Below are 21,648 nucleotides of genomic sequence, written 5' to 3'. Positions count from 1 at the left end.
TCATCGCTTCCATATAGCTTGAAAACTGCCAGAAATGCTCTTTATTTCCTTAATATTGTTGCACCCATAACACTGATATTTCCCTCAATCAAAGGTTCTGCAAAACCCAGTTCTGGGATGCTTAAAATGAAGATCTGCAGACCTGGACCAAGAATAGGAAGTATGAATGATACCAGCTCATGGTGAAGGAGCCAGGACCTACAATCCAAAAGGAATTACTATCCTAGTCTGACATCTTGAATTTAACTAGTAGAAGGAGAGTTCAGAATTTCCATTGCCTCTGGGCTGAGAAGTTAGCACAGTGATTGTGGCACCCATATTATCTGAGGTAAATGTTGTAGAATCATTGAGAGATACAGCACAGAAATAGGCAACCCCACCCACTGAATCCACTCTGAATATCAAACAACCATTTTACATTCATCCTACATTAATCCCGTTGTTTTAAATTTTCCTCACATTCTCATCATTTGCCTTTCTACTACTCGCCCATATTCAATGACTGTGTGAATCACAAAATGTATGCTGTTTTATGTGTGACATATGTGAAAGCACCATCTATATTCCTAACAATTAGCAAAATCTGGACATTTTTTTAAATTAAAAGACCAGCTTCGTCGGCTTTGTTCCTGTAAATGATTCAGAGAGTAGATTCGAGGTCCCACATGTATTACATGTGTTGTGTGTTTGCCATCTACCAAGACTTCTAATGGGAGTGGAAATTCACAAGAATCGAAATCATGTTACCAGGATACTTGCGCTTATAGTATCTGAGATTTCAGACAATACATGTTCGCATTCTTATTAATATTCTACAGATCCCGGTTATAACAGGAGAGGACTAATCTCAGAAAAAATTGCAAAAGTCCGTAGATATGAAAAATGGCAAATCAATTAGATAAAAACAGAAAATGCTGAATTCACTCCACAAGTTACGTAACATCAATGGAAAGAGAAACAGAGCTAACATTATTATTTTGATTTTGTTATTTACGCTTGAATGTACACGGTTTCTCTCTCCACTTCTGCTGCCAGTGCTGTGCAGTCATAGAGACCTCGAGGTATGCAGCACGGAAAGAGGCCATTCTGGCCAATTCGTCCATGCCAACCAAAGTGCCTTTCTGAGCTAGTCCCATGCTCATGTTTCTAGCATTTCTGTTTTATTGCAGAATTGCAGCATCTGAAGTTTTTTAATGACGGCAAAGATCGACAGAAAATGCTGGAGTAACTCAGCTGGTCAGGGAGCATCTCTGGAGAAAAAGGATGGGTGACATTTTGGGTGGGGACCGTTCTACAAACTGCAGACTTCAGTCTGTAGAAGGTTCCCCACCCGAAACATCACCCGTGCTTTATCTGCAGAGATGCCTCCTGACCCACTGAGTTACTCCGGCACTTTGTGTCTATCTTTGATATCTGCATCTGCATTTCTTTGTTTGTACATTTAGGATAATGATGGTGTTTATCTTGCACTTCTTGCCTTCAAAGAAATTATCATAAATATTGCATTACCTTTTTTAGCAGGAATTCTAACCAAAATTGCCATCAATTACTAGTTCCCACATACATTTCCACGCCTGCTTTATGAAACGTGAAGCCTGATTTTACACGAGATCAGCAGTTGCCCGGGATATTGCTGGGAGTTCTGAATAATAATAATTCTGCAGAATAGTCACTCAGATGCTACACTCTGTTAGACCTGGCACAGGATTTCATTGATGGGGATCCTAGGGCAAATGATCAGACGGGGTGGGAAATGTAACTATCCGTTCTAAATTATTTTTGCTTTAGTTTTATGGTTTTACATTTAGAGTTGTTATATATTTTAATAAACTTCATTTTTAAAATCTTTTGAACATGCAAATCATTTATCCTTAATTATTTCAATTCAAAAGTTAAAGATATTTAAAAACTATTGAAATCAATGACAATTTTTACAGCTGGCAAAACTATAACTCCAACTTTGTCAAAGGCCAACAGGGGAAGGTCAAGATCTCACCGCAGGACCACCCTGGTCCTACTTGCCCCTGTAGGTCTTGCTGCTAGACTTCGGAGAATAGAGGGTCTTCAGCACCCAACCCTTATACTGGGACATGGTGGGTGGCCATTCAGGGAAAGATCAACAAGCGAACATTATCTGATCCAAAGTTTTGTTGCACAGGCGAACAAACATTTAAACCATTAACATAAAATCTATTTTTTCCCTAATTTAGTGGCATTTTAAAATAATTTTACATAATGTCTAAAATAAATTTCATTTCCTTGACCTTTGTTAAGTCAGCTGCTTGCATATGTTGTAAGAGCTTATGAGATCTTGCATATGTTGTAAATTAACAAGCACGCATTTTTTAATTTGCACTCGGTGTCCATATGTGAATATTGTGCAGCTTAATTCCCAAAGCATTGTGCTATAAATGATGTGCCTGGCAGTTTGCTTGGGTTATCAAGAGAGTGTATATAATAATAAGCATTCAGCTTGTTGAGTTAAAGAAACCAAAATCATGAGACTACTTAAAAATGTAGGGCACCAACTGACCTTTTAAGAGGATATTCTAAATAAATGATGCTCAGTCATGCTTATATGTTATTACCTTAAAAAATCAGAAACTATTACAATTACTTTGTTTGTGAAGAAATAAGTTACTGATTTTCAAATACTCACAACTTCACAATTCATCACTTTTAAAGTTACTTTGGAATGCTGCCGCCAATTTGTTCATGTAGAAGATACCCACCAAAACAATTCAACAAGATCAGTCTGTGTGGATAGTATCAGTTGGGGAAGGTTAGCCTGACACCAGCTGAGCTCAAACATTTTTGGAAAAGCCACAATAGACCTTTTAATGGCAGTCTAATTAGGAGACTGAGCCTTGATTAACATTTATTTCAGATGATCTCACCTTCTAAGATGCAGAACTCCATGTTTTCTGTTAAAAGTAATCACTGTGGATAAGCTTTTAATCCGAAAATGGGTGTTTGCCAGCAATGGCTGCCTTGCCAACAGTCTGTCTGTCTGTCCTTTCCTTCTTTGTGTTTTAATTGTATGTGTTAAATGTATGTTTTTAATGTTCTTTAACCTGTTTTATGTGGGGAGTGGGGGGCAGGGTTGGGGGAAACTTTTTCTAATCTCTTACCTTGACAGAGATGCGATTGGAGTTGGTGGCCTTTGCTGGAGACCGATTTTGAGAGCTCCACCGCGGTCACCTGCGGACTTACCATCGTAGAGCTCACAATCCCTTTGCCAGAGGTTGACCTCGGAGCTCCAACCATGGGTGCTTGCAGACTTAACATCACGGAGCTCGTAGTGTCTGGTCAGAGACTGATTTTGGGAACTCCAAGCCGCGGGAATTTCGACTGCCCTGACGTGGGAGTTTCGATCACCCCAACGCGGGAGTTTCAATCACCCCAAGGCGAGAGCTTCATTCGCCCCGACGCGGGGTCTTCGGCCACCGGCTGCGGGAGCTTCGATCGCCCTGACGGATGGTTCGACTGCCCCGACCGCGGGAGAATAAAGAAGAAGAAGATGGGACTTTTTTGCCTTCCATCACAATGAGGAATATGGGGAATCCGTTGTGGTGGATGTTTATGTTAACTTTTATGTTGTTGTGTGTCTTGTTGCTTTTTTTTTGTATGGCTGTATGGTACTTGGCATATCACTGTACCTTAATTGGTACGTGACAATAAAAGACCTTTGAAACCTTTGAATCTTTTCTGACCATGACTTGCCAACCTTGCAAAGGTTCTACATGCACATGGAATGACCTGATTCCCCTGGCACTCCTTCTGGCCAACTGTCCTTTGGTGCTTTCTCTCTTTCCCTCAATTCTGGATTTATAAATTACAACTCGCAGCCTCTGAAGTATTTACCAAATACCCCTGGTCTGGTAATAATTTGATTTGAAACAAAGTCGAATAGATGTTTTTTCATGGAGAAAGTTGATATGCCCTGTGATTTTCCTTTGCTTTTTGAAGGATTACTATGGATGTAAATTCCAATAACTAATAAATTTCAGTCAAGTAGACAACATCTATGTTATTTCTGGCGTGTGGAAAATGAGACATGCTGATGTCAGTTCATCTGTTTTAGGCACTGTCATAAAACCAGTGAACAAGAAAATCCTGATGATTTGGTAACTGAATATAAATAAACCAGCATGCCATTCTTTCCAAAAGAAAAATGCATTTTTGTTGTACTTCAAACAGCAGGCTGTACAAAACTAGGTGTGGGAATTTAACAAGGCATCAAGTTCAAATGTCAGACTTATGTGCAAAGGCAAAAAACCCACACCAGACTAGATTTTTGGCATCTTCCCCTAAAATCCTTATGGAATAGATTTATATTTGGAAATGTGTCCGTTGCAGTCTTCAGCTCATGCGATTATAAACTTACATTCGCAAGGTGGGGTAATGTGAGCATTCTGCTGTTGGCATTGGAAGTTGAAACATTTGACATTAATAAAGAAGTTATTTGCAGAGATGGAATTGTTTCAAGAATCGATATTGGCATTCAAACTGATCAACGTGTTTAACAATATCTGAATTTTACCTGAAACGCAGCAGAGGAGATTAAATTATCTTCTGTCCTTTATAATTTAAAAAACACAACATGCACATTTAATGCAACTTTTTTTTTTAAATGGGGATACATCGGTCAGAATATCACATATCATTTGTGTAGTACTACATTGAATTATTATTATTCCCATTATTTTATTAAATCAAAATGTGTACTTATGACTGACTCATCCACAACCCACAAGACATGAGACGTCGCTAATTGTCAGGTTGAGATAGTCAGTCTGGTGCCAATTACTGAATTCTCTGTTTTGGCAGATGAACAACATAAGTTTCCTTTTGAATCTATAAATAATGAACCAAACTAATTTGCCGGTGAGAATTCCAACTTGCGAAGAGGGGAGAGGCGATCTGTCTGCATCTTCATAGTAGCAATCGGTACAAGGGTTCCAGTAGAATGGCATGCTCTCACCTCCAAGGTATTCCCTTCCTCAACCTTGGTGCAGATTTCGGCCAAACATGATGTTCACATCCTGCTCAAATGCACATTAATAATGCAGACGGCGTGTTAAATATAGCATGTTTTGATACAGACATTCCAATACATCAAACACAACACAAAGTTCTGAACAGAGGCGACTAGCAGGAAATAAAAACGGAGTTTGTTGAGTTTGTTGAACAAAATAGACCTCAGCTGTCCAATTAATAAAAAATTAAGGAAGATTGAAAAGAAAAAGGTGTAGTGAAAGATTGAACCAAAGAAGGAAAATAAAACAGAAAAGATGAGAAGAACAATAAAAGGACTTTAGTGGAACACCTTATATCAACTCAACACGGTCCAGAAAGTACTTTTGAAATGTTGATACTGGTGCATTTGGTAATGGAGAAATTTGACAGCCTATTTGCACACAATTTGATCCAACACACATCAATTAGATGTAAGATCAGATCATTTGTCTTTCGTTAATGAAGTCGGCGGGATGGTTGCTCTTTATAGTGTTGTCATGCTAGAGTATGAATAGTGTCGCGGGATCTTCTGTACCAACACATGGGCCTGGCAAGACATCGGTTTAAATGTTCGTTTGACAAATGGCACATGTTGAATTATTGCATGCCATGTCCCTTCAAGCATTTCGTTCAGTTTTTGGAATGCACCTTGAAATGAGGCAACATGCAGATAAAAAGTAATGATATAAGTTTGTTTCCAGCCCCGAACAAGGAGGAGGAGTCATGAGGCAACGGTTCTTTTAAATGGGAACAACAGAGGACACGGGAGGAAATGGAACATTTACAGGAAGCTCGTCTTCAAGCAGGGGTGGGAGATGATTTTGGAAGTTCAACAAAATCCACACTACTGTCTTTTAAATTATTTAATATCCCACAAAGTAATTGTTAAATCTTCTTTAATTCCTCGCTGTAGCAATCAAACACACATCTGCACTTGATGATGTAGAAAACAGATTAAAACTTGATCTCTACTTACTTCTTTTTTTTTTGTCAGTCAGATCAAACATTACTTGTATAAATATAGATGGTTCATTTACTGAATGTGAAAAAGCCCTGTGATGAATGCATTCCAAAGAGATACCTTTCAGTTTATTAATTGCAGAATTAAGAGAGAAATAACCTCTGGATTCTCCTGGGTAGCTCCTATTTCAACAGTAGAGCCTTACACAATGACTCATATACTTTCGTTCAGTTTTACTATTAAATCTTTTCTAATGGACGCAATTAAATTTGACTCACTCTGACAGAGCAGCTTGGCACTGATGAAGGCAGATTTTGCAGGGAATTCACGTATTCATGATGAACAGAAGCAATTGAGTAGTTTGCTGGTCACAGATCTTTGATTAAAGTCAGGTCCAGTTATACTAATACATACACAAATATAGTGAAATACAGGTACAATTAAAATCTTCCTGAGATGGTGCCAGAAGGAGGCAACATTTTACAGGAAAGATTGTGAAGTGGAGGCCAATTCACTGGATTAATTTTAAAGAGAGTTAGATAGAGCTCTAGGGGCTAGTGGAATCAAGGGATATGGGGGGAAGTCAGGCACAGGTTACTGATTGTGGATGATCAGCCATGATCATAATGAATGGTGGTGCTGGCTCAAAGGGCCAAATGGCCTCCTCCTGCACCTATTTTCTATGTTTCTATGTTTCTAAATCGTTACCCATCTTTTTTCTCCAGATATGCTGCCTGAACCGCTGAATTACTCCGGCACTGTGTCTATCTTCGGCATAAACCAGCATTTGCAGTTCCTTCCTATGCAGTACTGGTGGTAAATCCCATGCCCTGGAGGAGCACACATGACCCATTTATTCTCAAGTGATTTGTTGTGCTTGCCATATATCAGGTATTATACACAACTAACTGCTTGTTTGGGAAACATGGACCTGAATCGTTGCAACTGCCCAGTGCACCTCTAATTGGAACAATCACGTGATATGGAATAAAATGAAAGGTTCAAGTGACTGCACCAATCTGATTGCCCACTGCAGTATATCCTAGGGAGTGACCGGTGCCACATCACTTTGTTCTGTACCCTGCTTAACCTGGCTGCTACATGAGCACAATTTATCTTCATGGCTCCACAAAAGGAGAAAAAAGGATGAAGTGGAAAATGAAAAATAGGACAAAGTCTATGGTCGAGATGATGAAGAAAGCTGATTCCTGATTTCATCTGTGGATCGTGTTATGGATTCGATGAAGAGTAACGTGCTCAGATGTAGCATGCCCTTATCAGCATTTCAACCAGAGCTGATAAATGGCACACCATATTCAGACCACATGAGTGACACACAATTATTATCTCCTACAGGAGGGGCTCTAACCATTTCATCATTGTCATATCTGCCACTGTCAATAGTCAGTGGATCACATTGATCCAAAGCTGATCTGAACCTAGAACCTACTGCTATGGTTGCAAGAGTTTGGTAGAGGGTTGATACTATATTCTGCATCATGTGAATTATCAAAGCCTTTCTACAAGAGCCTAAGGCAAAACAGTTCATTCAATTGGCAACTCCATCAACCATCCTTTATCTGTCGACAATGTGGCTTCAGTATGAATTTTCAACAGCTTGTGAGGCATTCATCAAAAGATGCACAGATGGAACAGTTGCCTCTGTATCACCATTACTCAATGGGCACTGGGTCAAAATCATGGAAATCCCAACCTAAAAGCACAATGGGAGTATCTGGTCATTAGGATGATCATAAACTGTTGAGCAACCTTTGATTCCCATGCAGATAAATGAAAACGTGGTGCAATCAAAATTTTTATTCCCATCTTAATACAGGATTTAAAGTTGTTCAAGGTTGCTTTGTTACTGTAGTGGAGGTTTCAGGTGGAAGTGCTCCATGAACTTGAACAGCTCAAGACGTAGACTAAAATTCAAAGAAGAAATGTAAACAGTCAGTGAGTCATGCAGCATGGGTGGACATGGAAAACGTCAAGTCAAGAAAAGTTTCAAGTCACTAAATTGTTTAGCCTTCACATCACTCTCTGGGTTTTTATTTATTTCTGCAGGCTTCAGCCTACTGTGCCCCATCTCATCAATGTGACAGCAGGCTGGTCTGGCTGGTTGCCAGGTAATATCAAGGTCACTGCTGGAATGTCTATTATGGGATCACAGATTATTGGATCCTGAGAAGGGGTAGCTGATTCATAAGCCTGTAAGCTACTGTCACTCCCATAAGCCCAGCATCTAGTTTCTCCCTGCTTGCATGCCTGTGGACAGGTTACTAGATCAGTTTTACTTCTTTAAAGCTTCTTTGAACAAAAGCCATGATGGAATCAGTCTGCGTTTTCATGGTGGTGCTCTGATATTGCAGAGCAGGCCTGATATACTGGGTTATTTGGTGGTGCAAGGCAGCTGAGAGCTTCGTCATCACTTATAGCTGGGATTGCTGGAATTTAGAAAGATGAGGGGGGATCTTATTGAAACATATAAGATAATTAGGGGATTGGACACATTAGAGGCAGGAAACATGTTCCCAATGTTGGGGGCGTCCAGAACAAGGGGCCACAGTTTAAGAATAAGGGGTAGGCCATTTAGAACGGAGATGAGGAAGAACTTTTTCAGTCAGAGAGTGGTGAAGGTGTGGAATTCTCTGCCTCAGAAGGCAGTGGAGGCCAGGTCGTTGGATGCTTTCAAGAGAGAGCTGGATAGAGCTCTTACGGATAGCGGAGTGAGGGGGTATGGGGAGAAGGCAGGAACGGGGTACTGATTGAGAGTGATCAGCCATGATCGCATTGAATGGCGGTGCTGGCTCGAAGGGCTGAATGGCCTACTCCTGCACCTATTGTCTATTGTCTATTGTCTATTGCAACTATTGAAAGATTCATCAGACTTTCGACTTTAGAGATACAGCATGGAAACAGTCCCTTTGGCCCACTGAGTCTGTGCTGACCAGCGATCACCCTGTATACTAGCACTATCCTACACACTCAGGACAATTTACAATTTGCAGAACCCAATTAACTTAAAAATCTGTAGGGTGGGCGGATGCATTTGCATTAGCACAAATGTTCTCTCTGTAACCATGTGCGTTTTCTCCCGGTGCACCAGATGCACCCGGAGAAAACGCACATGGTTACAGGGAGAACATACAAATTCCATACAGACAGCACCCGTAATCTGGATCAGACCCAGGTCTCTGGCGTTGTAAGATAGCAACTCTACCGCTGCACCCCTGTGCCGCACTTCTGTGCTGGGAAGGACAGGATCAAGATTCTGCAGTATAACAGCACTGTCCTTGACATTCACCCAACATATCAATCAGACCTCACATTGCCAGAAGATCCTGATGCCCATGCCCATTTTTTCTATTGTCAATCAGAGCCAGCTTAGGGTAAGTTGCTGCTGACAGCTATAGTAGATTTGTCCTAATGCAAATGCAGCGCTTAGTGGGGTGAAATGGAAGGTGCTCTCTCAGACATGCTGTCCAGTCCCAGTGGGTTGCACTGGTGTGGTCTCTTTGTCCATTGTCATTCCAACATACACTGTACAGTATTATTGAACTTCTGGCCCATTACCGTCATGTATCATAAATGAAAACTAGTCCAAACTCCTATAAAGGCTGAAAACCCTTGCACAAATTACTACACTCAATCATTACTTTCAAAAGTCACTGGCAAACTAAGTTAGATCTATAATAACTTATTTTTGCAGAAATATAATATTGTTGACATCAATTAAACAAAATAGTGTGGTTTGCTTTTCATTATGTTAAGTTATATGATGAATGCAATGGAAAAGGCATAAGTAAACTTGAAATAAAATAAATTGACAGCAGAGTGAACAGCAGTAGGGTATATTTAAAACAGTGATTATACAGTACAAGAGAAATGTGTACTGCTAAAGGGCACTGAAGCATAGATAAATAAGCCAATTGTGTCACATTGTCGATAAAACTGAGCCAAAGGAAAATGCGTACATGAAGTTTGTATTAACATAACATAACATAACAAAACTTTATTGTCACTCGGCACAACACCGAACGAAATTTCAGCAGTCACAGCAAAAAAAGAAAAGAACACAGGACACACGACCCCAACACAAACATCCATCACAGTGACTCCAAACACCCCCTCACTGTGATGGAGGCAACAAAACTTCCCCTCTCCTCCCCCCGCACCCAAGTAATTGGGCCCCAAAATAATAGAAGTATCAAGTCATTCCATTCTTCACTGATTGCCTAACAGAATGGGTATGACATTAGATGGAGAGAACAAGTTAGAAAATGGGGAGATAATTGATTAACTAATGAGATAGAGGGAGGATAAATTCACTGGTCAGATGAATTGCACATCTCCCTATTAAAATAATAATAAGGAAGTGATAGCACAAATGCAAATTCTGCAAAGAAACTGACTGCAAAGGCTAGAATGAGGGAGAATTAGCTCAGGTACTCAATCTAGAGATGAAGAGTGATGACTTCAATCAGAGCCGTGAATCTTGGGAATTCTCTACCCTGATTGGTGTGGATCCTCTGCCACTGGGTATTGAGATTTTGGGGCCCCCAAGGGATTTGGAGATCAGAATGTACGGCAGAGTTAAGGGTGATGATCAAACATAAACATAAAGTGTGGAGGAGGCTGGTGGAGATGTATGAACTTCTGTTTACATTTCATCCTGATATGTTTTTGATGTTAGCCTAAAGTGATTGTGGTATCCAAAGGGCAGTTTATCAAGATTAGTCATCTTCCTACAGTTGTCACATCCTGAATGCTCTTGGATTCCTTACTCTTGCCGGGAGGTACTTATTGGCATGACCGAACTTTCTCAGCACCCACAAAGCAGCATAACGTCTGTTGTATCGCTCCTTTGCAGATTGCCACACAATGCTTTGTAGAACAAGATAAACCAAGTTATAACACCAAGTCAAATATTGACCAAAGGCCAAATGACCAAAGCATGGACAAAACCAAAAGTTTTAAGGAGTAGGAAAGGAAGGCAATGTGGCAAAAAAGCGTTAAGGGAGGGAATTCTGAGAGAGTGCCTTGAAGCATAACTGCTAATGGTGCAGCAAATACAATGATAGCTAAGAGACCAGAATAGCATCAATGGAAGCAATGGAAGAGGCTATGGAGAAGGAGTATTCTGGTCTTGAATGGTTGGGCAACAAACAACAACATTAAAACTAATGTAGACACAAAATGCTGGAGTAACTCAGCGGGTCAGGCAGCATATCTGGAGGGAAGGAATGGGTGACGTTTCGGGTCGAGACCCTTCTTCAACATTAAAACTATGATTGATTGCAGGTTGTTGTGAGTCCGAGCTAATGTTGCTGCCCCCAAATAATCAGTGATGAATGAGAGTTTGGGCAACTGCATGTCTAAAAATGTTATTAATCCTCCACATATGGTTAGGCCAACTGTGCTCCATGTGCATCAAAATCAAACTGCTATGCTTGCAGTGCAAAACTCATTCCCCAGCGTGAATTGATGGCTTCTGCTTCAGTGGTTGTGATTTGAAAGAAAAACATCAGATGGGGATTAAGAAAGTGCGATTTCTTAGTTGTGTAATGGCAAGGATGAGAAGTAGATTCTGGGATGAAGACTGGTGTTTGAGACACATGACAATAAAACACTCTTGAATCTTACTCTTGAGATGTTGCCCTAGAATTTCCAATAATACAAAGGGGATGTATTCAGGAACGTCCTTCAAACTTGCCAGAGGAGGTGGTAATTAATTCTGAAATAGCCCAAATTTAACATGTTACGTTGGAGAATTGAAAAATGTCATATGAAGGATGATGCAGTCAAATGTCAAGAATTAAAGCTTGGAAGAAAATAAGGGTATTGAAGAAACCCAAGGCAATAGTAATGACATCATATTTGTGTGATAATAGTTTTAGAAGTAAACATAACTGAGATAACTTCAGAATTGACACACTCTGGTTTGAGTAGATTGGAAAATGGAGTAATAAAGTGTCCACGTTCAAATAGGGCAACGATTTAAGTTAATACACATTACTTCTATCTCCATTCCAAATAATGGAACTTGCAATCAGGAGTAAAACTCGCATTCGTGTCAACAACTTAACCTGGCTATCGTGGATTCAGACGGGGAAACGCTCTTTATCGCTTCAACTACCCACGCCCTTTGAAAGAGATGATGCCCCTTTTTGGTTCTAAAATGATCCCTGAAATTAGCAAACATAGCCCTGTTACGTTAGTATGCAGGGACTGAGAAGGTCGAGGGGTGTAGGAGAACAGCAGGACATGGGGGAAGGTTAAAGATCTCAGTACAATAATGCAGCGATATTCTCCTTTGCACTTCTGGGCCGGTTACCCACCGCAAGAGTCCAGGTTGCCCATGGACACTATTCAGCAACGTTTCTCTTTTTATTATCAAAATTAATTGTTAAAAGCCTATAAATACCCTGTAATAAATATATTTTATTAAAACATAATCATCAACTGATGTCATTCAATAAATCGAAAACGGTGTGGTGAGTTGAGTCACTTAATTAAGGCATCTCCCGAAACCCTGGAGAATAATTCCGCCTGAACATATCCATCATTTCGATTAAAAAATAAAAATAAATAAAACAGCAAATGCTGGGAATAGTTAGAAGCTGCCCAGCCTGCTGGCCACTTCCAGTACTTACTGTTACCAACAATGTTATTAATAGTTTCGCGAGCCCCGTCATTGTCAGTTGTTAGTTGAGTCTTGAGTTTCGGCAGCGGACAGCGCTTGGTGCTGAATTAGGGGGGACCACCTCGGGAAACCCGCGATCCGGGCTGCTTGTTCAAGCTCTTGCTCTCAAGTTAAAAGCGAAAGATTGAGCAGATCAACACAATAAATCTGCTATTGACAAAACAAACCACGTAAAGGTGAAAATTGTTCACGGATGCAACCATACACTAAGGTATAGTGATGGATTTTAAGACCTGCAGCATTTCGATTGATCGGGTGGTCAGGAGCAACGGGACTGAAAAAAAGTATCTTTGGCCTTTGTGATTCCCTAACACGTAGAACTGGTTACTTGTCACGCGTGCTGCTAGATAGTAGGAAAAAACTGCAGATACTGGTTTAAATCGAAGGGAGACACAAATTGCCGGAGTAACTCAGCGGGTCAGGCAGCATCTCGGGAGAGAAGGAATGGGTGACGTTTCGGGTCGAGACCCTTCTTCAGACTGATGTCAGGGGAGGGGGCGGGATATGGGGACTGCCTTTCTATGCACCCTCGGAGAACTGTTATGTCTTAAAAGCGCCACCGACAGCCGGAGGCAGAGTATCACGCATAATCTTGAGTAATGGTTCGAAGAGCCAAATGACTCCTCCCTGCTTCTGCCCCTAATATTTTATGTGGAACTCGGTCGACAGTCGTGAAACCTGAAGTAATAATCCTGTGAATTATACATTCCATCCCAAATAACAAGCAAGCGAAGAATCCAATTTATAATTGTAAACATTCTCAGGGAAATTAATATAATGATTATAAAATCTAAAGAAAAATTCAGTGTTATGCTGTGCACAATCTCGGGAGCAATTTGTATAATGAGGTAACAATTCAACCCCACAGAAGGCTGTGGTGGCCATGTCGGTGGATATTTTTAAGGCAGAGATAGAACGATTCTTGATTTGTACGGGTGTCAGGGGTTATGGGGAGAAGGCAGGAGAATGGGGTTCAGAGTGAGAGATAGATCAACCATGATTTAATGGTGGAGTAGACTTGATGGGCAGAATGACATAATTCTGCTCCTATAACTTATGAACTTATGCGCTTACCTTCCACCCTAAAAGAAAAGAACTTCCATGAAGAAAATAAGACCAACTTCGTTACATTATAGAATTACAATTATATTACGGAACGCGCTGTCAGGGGTGATGGTCGCGGCAAATACAATAGAGCATTTAAGAGGCTTTTAGATCGTCAAATGGATATGTAGGGAATGGACGGATATGGATCACGTGCAGGGAGAGGATATTAGTTTAACCTGGCATCATGTTGGTCACAGACATTGTCGGTCGAAGGGCTTATTCCCGTGCTGTACTGTTTTATGATCTGCACAGTTTGAGTTATACGGAGAGGGTGGTTAGGCTGGACTTTTCCCCCTGGAGTATAGGCGGCTGATAGGAGACCGTATTGAGGTTTACAAGATCACGAGGGGCATAGATAAAGTCAATATCATCTGTCTTTTCTCCAATGCAGGGTAATGTAAAACTAGAGAGCATCAGATTAAGGTGATAGTGAACGATTTAAAAGGGAACTGATAGGCAAATCTTTCACACAGAGGGTGGTGCAAACGAGCTGCCAGAGCAAGTGGAGAGATGGTTCAATTGTAATATTTAAATACACTTGGACAGGTACATGCATAGGAAATATTTGGAGCGATATGGACCAGACACAGGCAAGTGGGACTAGGTAGTTAGGCAATGCGGTCGGCATGGATGTGTTTGGCCCAGGACCCCAGCTACTTCGTTGAACATTGCTGTATTTTCTTTTGTTGTTTGCTCGGAGTTTTCTCGTGTGCTTGGGACTTTGGATGAAACTCGTGTGCTTGGAACTTGAGATGAAACTCAGTGGCTTCCAGTGTCTTCTTTTTTGAATAAACATTCAGAATATTCCACGTCAGAGCATTCGTGGGAATTCTACGTATTCAATGTCAATTAAAATTTTAATGGTAATCATTAGTTTCTTCGCTGATGTTACCAATATGCATGGTAAGTTGACGAGAGAAATCAAACATTTTTGGATACATTTAAAATGTATATAATTTATGCAGCCATTTTCCAAGAAAGAAGGTTAGCAACTTCTAAATGGGCCGGATGGCGTACAGAGGAAAACGACGCGCCAAGAAACTGCAACCATCTTTGTTTCCCTCTGAACTAAATTATTGTGTTTTCGTTCTTCCTGGTTTTGCCTGCAATTAAGGACCGTGTTTCTGTATTTGTAGCACACCTGTTACCTAGTGAACACTTGTGCAGCGAGTCTTTTGAATGCTTTACAGCGACGAAGAACGGACTGGAGGCCTAATCTTCACTTGCAGTTACGTGCCTATTCTATGTTCACTATATATTAATCAAAACTTAATAAAGCGGTTGTGGATATTGATATCGGACCTGTTTATTCCTCAAAGTCGGCACAAATAACGGAGAATAAAAAATATATTTTTTTGCAGTGTCGGAATTAAGGAAAGGTTAATTCAAAATTAGCATCTCCAAAATTCACAATGTTTGATTCTTACCTCTCACTATTTTCTAGTATATGTCCCCCTATTTGAAAGCTGATATCCTGTAAATGAATCGCGGAGCAAGAAGCAATTCCAAACACTTCACTTTTGTACCAACCCGATTTAAACCATTTGGAACAGATTCTGAAAATTCTGATAATAATGACCTGTTCCTACATTCTCTAAACATGCAATTCTGCCGTGGTTTACATTTAGTTGTTATTTTCCGCCACAATTAATCCAGGTAGTTGTGTCCAGTGTCGGAAATATATTCTGTGCACATGCGGCAATTTAATAACTCACATGCATACATAAGGTTTATATTTTCTCCATTGAGCAGCTTAATTTTTCTTCGTTTTTTAATTAATTACAAACAAGCCCAAGGTGGGAGAAGATAGATGTCGCTGAACTCAAATACATCTTAGTCATTATTCTGCAGGTTCCAAAATCATGTGCTTTTGAGAGTTTCGCCTCACAGCCTAATTAATGCTCAAAAATTCTTTACAATCCCGACCACTCAAATCTTCAATCAGCCCAAAGCGATTAGAAGGTTTTATGCCGGCTGTAAATAGCTGGGCCGGTGTAGCAGGCTGTTAAAGTGTTGGGAGAGGCGCGGTGGCCAGTCAGGAGAGAGTTAGTTATACCTTATTAACTGGAATCGGTGAATTGATTATCGTGATGTCAAACGTGCACAAAGCCACAGGCGGGCAATGAAAGGGACATCCACGTGTCCTCGGCAGCCTCTCAATTGAGGTAAACAGAATAGGTGCCCGCATCCCGCAATGCAACAGCTAACTACTTAACCCAGAACTGCATCGAAGCGCCAGACAACTCAACGGGCGCATCACCCGCTTCGAAGCCAGACAGGTGTAGCTGGAATGGACGACTGCCTCATCGACTTCGGTCAGGACAATGCTGGTGATCTATCTTTTTGGAGTCAGGTTGGATCGAGCTATCAGAGCCAGTGGGACGGCCTAAATTTGGACTGTCTGGCCGCCAGCCCCCAGCTATCTCCATGGTCCTCCTTCGTCGGCCAGTCTCCGTTTCCTGACTCTGCCCTGACCGATCTGGATCTGCAGACCTTGCAGCTGGAGGCGGGTGCTGGAGGGGACAGCTCCTGTCTAGAGGAGCCCGGGGATTCCAGTCGAAGGCAAATGAGGCTGGTCTCCACGCAGCCTTACAAGGTACAGCGCTACGCGGCCAACATCAGGGAACGCAAGAGGATGCTCAGCATCAACTCAGCCTTCGACGAGCTCAGATGCTACGTTCCCACCTTTCCGTACGAGAAGCGCCTGTCCAAAATCGACACGCTGCGGCTCGCTATCGCTTACATAGCTCTTCTTCGAGAGATACTGCTCTCCGGTTGTGACCCCAAGGCGTATGTGGAGCAGTGCATGAGGAACGGATACCAGAACAAAACGGATGCTACGTGGAACACCAGTGGTGAGCCGAATCGTTCAATAACGGGTTTACTGAAGAATTAGTTTGACTAAAATATGCAATCCAAACGAGCAACCTTATTAAAATGTCAAGAAACGTTGAACGTAGGACAGTATATCATAGAAACGGGCCCTTCGACCCACAATGTCGGTGACGAACATGGTGCCAAGACAAATTAATCTCTTTTGCCTACAAGTGATGCATATCCCTTCATTCTCTGCATATCCATGTGTCCATTTAAAGCCTCTTAAATGGCATTATCTGCTTCAACCGCCGTTCATGGTGGAGCTCTCTATGCACTCACCACTCTGTGAATGAAACACTTGCCCCACGCACCTTTTTTGAAATTAACCCCCTTAAAGCAATGCCGTCTAGTCTCTGACATTTCCATCCCAGGACGAGGTTCTGGCAATTAGCCTTTTTCCCCGCAGTCACTTTTGGTAGACGCAAAAAGCCCGCTTCCCCATTCTCGTGCAATCCCGGAGCAGTAAGTTTGCAAAATCCCAGAGCACTGGTTGCAAAATCTTATTTTCACCGTCAAGTAATTCAGATTTCCAAAGATGCAAAGTTGCAGCTGCGGAGTCGGAGTTGAACCACAGGTTTTTGATGGAGCCGTACGTCTGCGAGCAACTGGTTCACGGGTGACAGACAGCCTGCTTTTATACAACATTTAATACAAATGTTGAATGTTTCACTGTAGTGCAGGAAACGAAACTAAGAACAAGAAAGAGTAATTGAAATGCAAAGAAAGGAAGATTAAAACAAAAAGGGAGCATTGGTGATTAACGAAATAATTCCAAATCTTAGATCCCAGAATGGGCCGATTGTGGGCGAATGTGATTGGAATGGCAGAAGTGACCAGAATTAGAGATGGCTGAGTTCAACTGACAGTCGAGCGAGAGATGGTCACAGGGGTAGAAATGGTTGAAGCCATGGCATCCAAACACAAGGATGAGGATGTTTAATATGAAGAATGGTATGAACTCGAGAAAGCAAATGTTGAGGATTTGCTGTGGTTTAAGAGCGTCAGAACCTTTGTATAAGGCTGGAGGTACTGGGGTGGTTGGGGGTGCAAGAACGCGCGCGCGCGCGCGCGTGTGTGTGTGTGTGTGTGCGTGTGTGTGTGTGTGTGTGTGTGTGTGTGTGTGTGTGTGTGCGTGTGTATGTGTGTGTGCGTGAGTGAGAGAGAGGTTAGGGGGGGGGGGGGGGGGAGTTAAACTGCGGATGTGTCCTGTGTGTAGGTAAGACAGTTCTTCGAATATTACTTACATGTTAAAAACCCTAACAGAGTACGAATGTACCACAAATAACCAGAATACACATTTCAGCCATTTGTCTATATGTTTGTTAAAATCAACTGCAATTGCAGACATGTGGCTGCATTTTTTTTCTGTGCATGTATTACTCTTTTGTAAAATAATGGAAGATCACCCATATCTCCACTCCCGATCCCCATCTGCTGCCCCTTCCTTTCCACCGCCACTGCCGCAGTAACAGAACACTAACTGGATCGTTTAAGGAGGTTGCTTTACTTATCCCTTCACGCGACCCACACACCTGACAAGGTCGGCATTTATTGTCCAAACTTACTTGCTGCTGAACTCAGGAGAGGTTAAAGTGAAGTTCATCAGTGGGCGCGAAATCACATATAGTCCAACCGGGTAATGATGGCAGGTTTTCTTTTCTGGGAGGTATTCGTGAACAAGATAGGTTTTTAGGACAGCATTGTGTGGTTTTGCATACATTTATTGAAGACGTAGATGATAATGGGTGCCCGTGTGAACTCGGGTAGTCCAACATGGGTATGACAAAAGCCGGAAAAGGGAGATCTTGCAGTTGGAGGAACGGGTGAGCTATACATGCACCCCATAGGTTTCCTCTGTTTACCATGAATTCATTTCCACCATCAAGTTAGGCAGTACTTTTCACAATAACTTTCAGAGTAATCTAGATATATCTGCCTTATTGGAAATCATTTCGCCCCCTCCCCCCCCCCCCCCCCCCCCAATCTTCCTCCACCCCTCTCCCAGAGACACGAATCAGCTGTTCTATCCTTTTAAATTCCCAAATTAAAAACATTGACTGCTAGGTAAGTCAAAACACACTCTCTGTTAATTCATGCATTGGGGCTGAGGTGGGCATGGCATTATTGGCCCCATTCAAATCACTGCTGGGAAAACAGGCTGCCTTCTTAACAAAATAGGATTATTTTATTTGACGCATACTTGTTAACAGTTCAATATAAACTTAATGCCAACATGTAGGATGTCAGACAACTCAATACAGATTTATGTGTCGCCGTTCTTCTGTGGCTTTTTTATATCCCAGCTGCCTGAGCCTTTACTCCTGAAGCGCTGAAGTCCATCAAAGGGTTTCACTGACAGCAATTGTGCCCCGGGCTTTAGTTAACCAATTTGATTGTTACTTCGGAGAAATATAATGAATAAAGTTGTTCTTTTCAAATGAGGGACTAATTACTTTGCTTGTAAAATAAACGCTAATTGAAATGTAATTAAAGCAATCTATCTGTCTTTCGTGTTTTTGTTCTTTTCCAGATCTGACTGCCCGTCTTTCTTGGATAAAGTGGAATTAGCGCTTGTTTGCCATTTGCTTCTGGCCCGGCGGCCTGCAGTGACGTCGGACCCGGGGACCATCTGCAGCTTCCCAGCACTGCCGGGCACAAAGTGCTGCAGGAACTCTGGACTTCAGCATCTGCAGGGTCTTGTACATCCACTGCCGCGCCACTGCGCCTGCGCGGCGTGGTCCCACTGCAGGGAGTGCAGTCGCCGGCATCTCCTTGGGACTCGGCGCTTGGTCTCGACTAACTACGCTTCAACTGATTGCTATTTATTTAAGGTTTAACTTTCATTTGTACCGTTGGCAGTTAATTCATATTTAACCCAAGGGTGTGAATGCACAAGTAATAGTTTTTTTTTTGGTTCTCTGCTATCTTCTTCCAAAGGGATCCCCAAATTATTAGACGGTTTCAGTGTCCATAAGACTTGCAAAGCATAGCAATTGACACAGAGAAGGAAATAATGCTCCCTGGGCGACACTTCAGCACCTGACCTCCATTATACTAAGCTAAATAAAGGTACTTTCCCAATATTTTGTTTTCATCGTAAGTAGCTCTGTATCTTATTCGCTTGTTATTTGTTATCCAATTCTTGCTTCAGATGATAGCTGTTTGTGCCGATAGCATACTTCTCGCATTCGGAAGCTTATCAAAGATCACAAAGGCTTGGTGATTGCTGGTCAGATGCTCCAGTCCTGAGGAAGAGATTCAAATTGCAACCAAGAAATTAAATCTGGAAGTGAGCGGCTGGTCTCAGTAGGAGTGACAGTAGGTAGTCGTTGCTCATCACACTTCATTCGCCCAGATTCTGTTGGGAAGGAAAATTGCCTTTCTTATGAATCTCCCCTTCACGTGACACCAACCCTTTAGCACAGGGCTTGACTCTCCACCAAAAAGTTGTACGCGCGCCGCTACAGTAGCCAGAATTTGGTCAAGTGTGATAATAGACAATAGACAACCGTCTAATAATTTGGGGATCCCTTTGGAAGAAGATAGGTGCAGGAGGAGGCCATTCGGCCCATCGAGCCAGCACCGCCATTCAATGTGATCATGGCTGATCATTCTCAATCACTACCCCGTTCCTGCCTTCTCCCCATACCCCCTGACTCCGCTATCCTTAAGAGCTCTATCTAGCTCTCTCTTGAATGCATTCAGAGATTTGGCCTCCACTGTCATCTGGGGCAGAGAATTCCACAGATTCACAACTCTCTGACTGAAAAAGTTTTTCCTCATCTCAGTTCTAAATGGCCTACCCCTTATTCTTAATATGATGCACGATAGCTGGAGAATATTGACCATGCCAGCGATGCCCATTATCCAATGTATCAATAAAAAATAATTGATTCGATTCTTAGTTATTTTGTGAATAGATCCTTGAAAGATGTTTAAAATAAAGTCAAGATATGCCGAGTCCAAACCGACTTTTCATCTAATCAAAGGTTCACCATTCTTCAACTTTCCTTCAATTTTACTCAGAATGGGGTTTTTCTAATCAGGGGTCAGTCGTTTAAAAAAAATACTATGCTGCAACTGAGTAGCTCTGGGAAACCAATGGCGTCGGAAGTATTGTTTGCCCTTGAATTTATTAAAATTAATGGACAGTTAAGTCACCAGGAAGAACATAATATTTAAATTAAATTGTTGGACGAATGTTGGCTAAGTTTGTGTTGAAACTTATCCAATAAATTAATTGCATTTAAAGTATGCGTTGTGTGTGATCAGTAGTGATGAGCGGGGTGTCGCGTTTTACTAAATTGTAAATTCTCCGGTAGTCCCGGAGCATTCCGGTCCATTCATCGTAGTTGCGAGGGTCGATACCCCCGAATCGCGAAGAAAAGTACGTGCGCCTTCTAACATGCTTCGTGCTCAAGACACGTAATGGTGAAAATACTGATCGTGGAGTGAAAAACAAATGTTCTCCCCCCCCCCCCCCCCCACACACATTAACGTAACGTCACTCCACAGTTAACATTTTGCTTTATGCCGAGGATCAAGAGTAACAGGATGCTATTGGGCTATTGCTCACAATATCAATCTAGGCCTGAGAAAAATAACAATATCAATCCATGAACTTTTTTTTCATAATGCAATGCGAGATCTAAACAAAAACAGGAAAAAATGGGAATACTCTACAATGGGAAGAGGAACAAAGCTAATGTTCCTGATCTGGGAAGATATGACAAATCTCGGGAGACCTTTGCATTGTCTTTAATCGGACTTTATCTTGAACGAAATGCTGTATCCGTTATTCTTTATCTGTGCACCGTGGACTACTTGATTGTAATCATGTACGGTATAGTCTTGTCTTTGACAGTACACAAAAGCCTTTCACTGTACCTCTGCACACGTGACAATAATAAAGTGAACTATACTAAATATTAACTCTGTGTCCCTTCCCACAGATGCCACCGGACCTGTTGAGTATTTC

This window comes from Rhinoraja longicauda, chromosome 8 (genome assembly GCF_053455715.1).
Source record: "Rhinoraja longicauda isolate Sanriku21f chromosome 8, sRhiLon1.1, whole genome shotgun sequence".
In the NCBI taxonomy this organism is placed as follows: domain Eukaryota; kingdom Metazoa; phylum Chordata; class Chondrichthyes; order Rajiformes; family Arhynchobatidae; genus Rhinoraja; species Rhinoraja longicauda.
Note: the sequence above shows the minus strand (reverse complement) of the source record.